General features: G+C 43.9%; 1 long non-coding RNA gene across 1 annotated transcript; it reads right to left on the reverse strand.

Moving 5' to 3' along the window:
• Nucleotides 1-3088: 3088 nt before the first annotated feature.
• LOC119715527 (uncharacterized) lies at nucleotides 3089-6779 on the reverse strand. The gene is made up of 2 exons (XR_005262664.2): nucleotides 5858-6779; nucleotides 3089-4426 (listed from the first exon to the last, which is right to left on the reverse strand). It is a non-coding gene; the product is annotated as an uncharacterized lncRNA (long non-coding RNA).
• Nucleotides 6780-7139: the final 360 nt, after the last annotated feature.

Raw genomic sequence — 7139 nt, forward strand, 5'->3', positions numbered from 1 at the left:
TCCCCTGCTCTCCTGAGTACTCCGGAGAGTGGCCTTTTCACATTGGCTTTGGAAGGCCAGGAAGGTTCATGCTAACAGGTCTTTTCCATTGCTGTCCCAAATATCCCAGCAACATTCAATCTGAATGAGCCAACACGTATGGATTGAGATCACTGAGACCATAACGATACTGCAGGTGGGATGACATGTCTGGGACTGGTTGGCCTTAGACCTAGTTCATTGCTTGAAATTGGGTGCCCTGTCCAGAAAACTACCTGTGATCATTTTTGTTTTCCCTTTTCTTGCTGGAAAAGCACCACAGTCCTCCCTGTGGTTGCACTCTCTTGACTCTCCTGTCAAGAGTTGTGACCTCCAACAAATAAATGAAACATAAATGGCTTAAGAAAAGGTTGCAAAGATCTCTCTTGCAGACTCCCAGTCTTTATGTAGCCAGCTGGATCTTTGATCTTCTACATTTCATATTAATCATCAATAAATTATACAAAGTGGTTATTTTATTTTTTATTTTATCCAGAAAGAAATCATCTTTGAAGGGAAGAAAAAAGTTACTGTGATAAGAAGGGAACAGGCAAGGAGAGGAAAGACAGATACTGCCAAAAACACTGTGTCTCCCTCATCTGTATCTTGAAAGTACTGTGGATAAATTATAGTTAGCATGTGGATGATGTAAGACACTGACCTAATTCTGCCCTCATCTTTATTCCAGTAGTGCCCTTTGACTTACTCTGTGAGGGCGGAAATGTGAAGTTTCAGCCAATTTCCTAAAAAAGGAGTTCCCCAATTTCTGCATTATTTTGAGGGTGAGATGCTGCCCGGAATAAATTCAATTGGTTGGGTAGTGCAAGGTCACTCCTGGACATATTTCACAAGAAAAGATGAATTTATAGTTGGTCTAAATTAGTGCAGCTTCAGTGAAGTCAATTGAATTACTCTAGCTCCGTTCGGGTCTTGTAGTCGGATTGCCTCTGGAATATGAAGTATATCTCATCTACTATGAGTAGCAAAGCAAATTTAATCTTTCTGGGTGATAAAGAGGAGAGGCCAAGCCTTTCTTTCAAAAGGTAGGAAAAATGAACATGCCTTTGGAGGTGCACTGGGGAATATTTAAAAGACAAAATCCTGCAGAAAACACCGTGACACTGATGTAAGGGAAAAAAAAAATGCATCTACTCAGATATCCCAGGGCAGACAATGGGGACTGGAGGTTTTCGGTAGCTTGAGGGCAACAATACCTGGCACTGGGCTCTCTTACCATCAGGAGATGCAATGGGGGCAATTGACCACTTCTCTGGGCAGAAAGCTCCCCAGGAGAGGGAAGGGGGAGTGTGAACGATCACCAGCATGGTCACAAACATGCTGGTGCAGAGCAGTGCAAGACCCCGTGGCCTTTTTTTGACCCAGGCAAGTATATTTAGAAGGACGTGCTCTCAGGCTCCCCAGTGATTCGTTCATGCAGCTAGCTCAGTTTTCAAGCACTCTTCTCATAGCTGAGGACACACAGTAGACTTGCAAAAACTCACAACTTATGTGAGGTGTCTGAAAATTGCCCTTTGCAGACTATTTCTTTTAATGAAATGTATCTGTAACACAAATATCAAAGCACCCAGAGATAGAAGCTGTCATTATCCATCTACCCATCAGCAAATTCAGCATTAAAGAGGGACTAAAGGGCTGCATATGTATGCGCACGCAAATCCAGACACAGATGTGAGTGGTGCCTAGCTGAAAGGTCCCAGCTTTACATGTGTTTTGCTATCTTAACAGAGAAACAAACACTCTGGGGCACATGAGTGTACTTTCCTGAATATTTTCCTGATCAACTCAGTTTCCTTGAGTGCTAGGCTTTAGTGAAATATCAGTTACTCACCAAGTGCTCTTTGGGAGGGCTGTGTGGCAGAGAGGGAAAACATTTTCCCTTGCATTTATGTATAACAACATTTTCTGGAGATTATGAATGACTTCTGATACTTTTATGCTTGTTTCCCTGAGATGGATGAGTGGAACGTGAAATAGTTCCTCATTATAATGTAGTATGTCGCTCCACAAAGCAAGCCAAAAAGAAGAGAGTTTGCCTCACTTTTGAATAGGCTTTAAGACCACCACAGTACACTGTGTTTGCCAGCAAAGGGTACACAAAATAAAAAAGCAAGAAGAATATGCTAGAAATTATTTCACAACATCCAAACCATCTGCAGGAAGCACAAAATGGGCCAAGGGGGTGCCCTGTTTCATCATGAAGTAAACCTCGCCGTTGTGAATTAAATCCAAATGCCTGTGTTTTCATATGATACATTGCAATTAAACAAAGGAAGAGGTTTTGTGAAATGCTGCACCCAAGGAAATAATTCTGAACAGGAATTTAATGCAAATATCAAAGCTGCATCAGAATGTGTTTTGTCCAAAGTATTTATTTCTTGTGGAAGCACTGTAGGATTTTGACAATGTTGGCAAATCTCAGGTTTTGATTTTGAGATCCAAGAAGTGACTAATGAAATTGATAACAGCTGTACATTTGAGTACGCAGACTGTCATTGCCATTCATTTGTATATTCAAGGTGGACGTATTTGCCCAATGAGTTTCAAATCTCTTTAAAATACAGTTCATATTAAAAAAAAATGGACTTCTATGCTGTTATTCTGGAGCTTCTGCCATTTGATTGACATCTAGATCAAATATATTTTATTTACCTTCGGGAGAAAAAGGTTTCTAGCTACCAGCCTGGACTGGGAGCAAAGTGGTGGCAATGGTAGAGTGCTTGGGTCACCCCTGGGGTCGGTGGCATGTGACAGCTCTAAAACAAACTTTTGCCCCAGGGTAAAGGAAGAAGGTAAAATTCTCAGTTATTGTAGTTACCAACTTCTCTGATTCCTGCCCTTTGTTTTATGCCGTTTCCATGCAACATAGGATTCAACAAGCTAGAAAGATGTTGCTATCAAAGCGCCAGCCCTTTTTTTCAGCAAAGCCACTGGGTGAAGGTCTGTTGCTCAGCTAGCGGTGACTGTGTTTTTTTTTCACAGACATTAAGAAAGAGATTCTTCAAAAGAATAACACTGTTTCTCATTTAGTATTTCTTAAAAAAAAAAAAATAAATCACATTTACCTCTATTTCTTTGTCACATCGCTTGGCTTAACCACACTCCATGTGCCAAAATGTCACCTTGCACTGCTCTGCTGAAAAAAAGGGTGAAAAACCAAACTACTCTCTGCTGAAAGAGTCTGAGTGTATCTTTCTCAGCAACAGGGAGAAGGTCCTATCAAAGTAAATCACATCAAACACCAGCAGTGCTACCCCTGCTGGATTTACAAGGTCCTTTTAATCCCAATTGATGAGACCACCTTGGAGTACATACTGATATGTGCCTGGATACCAACAATGGACTTAAAAGCCAGAAGACTAAATTGTCCAAACAAAACAAAACAAAACAAAAAAACACAAACCATAGCACAAAAATAGGGTAAATCTCCCAAGAGGTATTGAATGCCTCTGCAGGTTTGAAGAGGCTGTGTCAACCCATGTGGGCTCCTGGGAGCACCCAGTGCTGACTGCTCCTCCTGGGGATGGCTCTGGGATTGGAGCTGTTTTTCTCTTTTTCAGCAAAGAATCAATTAATATCTGATTTTGGTAGAAAGTGGGATGCCTTGACATGACTCCAGCCCCATGTGTCCTCCCCATGGCCCTGGCGCAAGGCTTCCATTTTCAGCACTGAGCTGGATGCAGTGGCCAGGGCCACCGCCGCAGAGCTATATACAGTTGTAAACCCCCAAAACAGTGCCACCAGACACCATCACAGCAGCTCCACAGCTACTTTCCACGTCTGGTATAAGTTGGCAAGAAGGGGGATGAGAAATTGGGACTTATATTTTAGCCAGCTCAGGCACGCAGCTACCCTGTGTTGCAATTAGCCTTTCCCTTTAAAATCCTTCCAGGCTCCAGTGGGGCAAGAGGCAAGCCACTGTGCTGCAGCACGCAGCTGCTGGGGTGGTTTTGGCACATGGCATGTCCCAGAGCTGAGGTTTGCGGGCAACTCCTTCAAAACCATGCGTTTTTTAACACAGCAGAGCTGAGACTTCTGGCTCCCCTGGTTGAACCACAGCAGCGAGGACGTGCTGTCGCTGCTCACACAGAGCTGTGGCCCCGCTCAGTGCAGGCAGGACCGCGTTCCTCGCTTGTGCTCCCAGACAGGGTGCCTGTCTTTGAGTGCGTAATCTTTGCTCAGTGCCTGGCACCGCTGAATCAAACTGCAATCATGTCTTCCCACTGCGTCGCCGCAGGTTGGTAGCCACAGCCCTCGATGCAACGAGGCGTTGCTAATTAGGATGGCTTTCTCCTCTTCGGGCTTAATAAAAATACTCTCCATCCGCGAGTGGAGCTGAGAGAAGCACAATTCGGGTGGGGAGGGGGAAATCTCCTCCCCATTTGACTACCTTCATTGGGAAAAAAAAAAAAAAAAGACAGAACAAAGCTTAGGTAATTAAAAATTGCAAATTAGAATACTTTGAAAGGTGTTCATTTCTTATGGACTTGAACCCTCTTCAGCAAGCCAAGAGGATAATATCTCCTCTTCTCCCAAACTTCTATACATTTGGCGTGTGTCACTGCATATCCAGGAGTGGGCTAATTAAAATTGTTTTGTTGCTAATGATAGTGCATCTTCTTTCACTAAAGAGTTCAAACTACAGCATTCCTCTTGATCTGCTGCGAGATTTTTTAATCTCTAAATTAGAAAAAAAAAAAAAAAGCATATGCCCTTTTAATGCCTATAAGAATTTGAGCTCGTTAATGCAAGAGGAGAAAAAAAAAAAAAAGAAAGTAGGATTTCTATTATAGCTGTTCTTTAATTATGGAACAGCATGTGCGAGAAGACTCTTTACTCATAACTGTGTCCTCAATTCTATTACACATTTTAGTGGAGAATGCATGTAATAGAAAAACAGCAATAGACTGTGGAAATTGTCCAGAGCCCTGCTCTCCTAGGGAAAAGATGCCAATGGTATTTTTGTGCTGCTACTCCTCAGCAGCCTCTTTGCACTTTCCTCCAGGTTACATGCACAGCATGACTCACTGCCTGATGGTTTCATTGAAACAGAAAAATATAGACACAGTAATGATTGCATTCAATCATAAACTACAATCAATACAGCAGAGTTTAAATGTTCTGTGCCCTGGCGAGCCACTACAGGGTCCCCCCCTTTCCCAATCTTATTCCCCGAAGAAATGATTTTTCATTTCTAAAGGATAACAGTTGTTCCAAGTGATCTAGCAGATGTAGCCGAGTCTCTCAGAATGAAATATGTAGGTCAGAGCAGGAGGCATTCATTGTTTTCTTTGATGTACCTTCATGTCAGCCTTTCTTTGGGTGGAAAAGCCACTTCGCAATACTTACGGAGTGCCTCGCGGGAGTCCGACCGGAGGAATCTTGCAGTCCCCCCCCACAAGGTTCATCCGAGGGCAGCGGGTGGGCAGGGATGTTTGTGTTCAAACCAGAGACTCCGTGGCCCTTTATTTATGGACACTGGGGCGTAAATCTCAATCTGGTTCTTGAGTGAACACAATTATCTCAACAAAATTGTTTGTGTGTGTGTGTACATCTCAGCACCACTGCAGAGTTTGGCAAACCCACAGTCTCCGATGAGAAACTGCTCCCAGGAGACCCCGGCGGGACTGAAAGTAGGATGGGGGAGAGAGGGGAGACACAGCCAGGTCAGGATGCAGGGAGCCTCTCCCGGAGAAATAACAAACCTGACTTTTGGCCTGTAGAGCCATCACACATCCCATTGCCAATCACAATTCCCTGGAGGAAATACCCTCTTTTCAATGCCAGTAAAAAAAAAATCTGGGTTAGTGTTCAGGATTACCTGCTCTTTTGCAGCATCTTCAAACAAGGGGAGTCCAAAGTAGTCACTTCTTCCAACAATTCTGGTGCTGTAACGAAAAGGCACGGCGGCAGCATCCCCTTCCCATCGCGGGCTGGGAGTCATCTCCCACGACGCTCTGATTCGCACCCCAGCAGGCTCGAATTCCACCTTCCTTAATAACCACGCTGCACTAGGAGCTAACAAAAAAAGGCTTTCCCTTTTCCTGTTAGCAGTGGTAACTGCCTAAAGATGAAAAATAACTCCCATAAGGCCAGTATAAAATGAAATCATGCCAACAAACCCTAAATAAAGGTTGCACTTCCAACATGTCTCCTGTTACACTTGGGATGTGCGGTAAGTGACAGCTGAATAAATCAAACCCCTGGAGTTCCATCATAACGATCAGGTTAAAAGTGTTATTATCTCATTTTAGCTAAAAGTTCTGATTCACTTTTTTTTTTTTTTTTTCTTTCCTCAAACCTGGGAGATCTTGGATTGTATGCCACTCATATTAGAGCAGGAAAAGGACTAGTGTAACTTTCTGAAAAACAGCCTCTTTTTTTTTTTTTTCTTTTTCTTTTCTTTTTTTTTGTTCATAAATCAGTGTTCCTGCTTTCATTCGGCTGCCTGTCTCCCTTTCTTCCTCTCCCCCTGTTTCCTCCTCCCACTCGTTAGTCTGTTCAGCACCTTCGGTGAGTCACACAGAGCCGGCTGACAAGTGAAGTCAAGTTCGACTCCACATAAAGTTACTGCAGAGCCCTTCTGCCGCGAGGTCTGCTGAGAGCAGCTCCGGCTCCTGCTCCCTCCTCTGAAGCCAGGCTGGGATGGACCTTTGCCTCTGAGGATGCTCGTTTGGGACCATGAGTCCCTGGCCAAACCTGGAAATCTGAACTGTGGGCACCGGTGTGAGTCAGCTAGCTCACAAAGATTGTACGTGGAAAACTGTAATTTACCCGCCTTGCCAAAACGCTGCGAGTATGGATTGAATTATGTCAGGTTAATTTAAGCCTGAGGGAATGAAGGAAGAGCCCCAGTACTGGTTAACTCTCAGCTCCTGTCTCTCCCCCCCTACCCCCCAGCTGAATTATATACCCTTAAAACTTGCAGAATGGGTCTTCCCCTTGTGACAAGGAGTGTCAGGACAGGGCACGATATTTAGGTCACGATAGCTCACTGTACAACAGGTCCTGAAGCAAGGACTAGGAGCCACGTTCAGCAACCCCTCTTCAACAAGGTCTGTAAGTGTGTGCCTAACCTTAAGCACACAGTGATCCTTAAAAAA

This window comes from Anas platyrhynchos, chromosome 1 (assembly GCF_047663525.1).
Source record: "Anas platyrhynchos isolate ZD024472 breed Pekin duck chromosome 1, IASCAAS_PekinDuck_T2T, whole genome shotgun sequence".
NCBI lineage: Eukaryota > Metazoa > Chordata > Aves > Anseriformes > Anatidae > Anas > Anas platyrhynchos.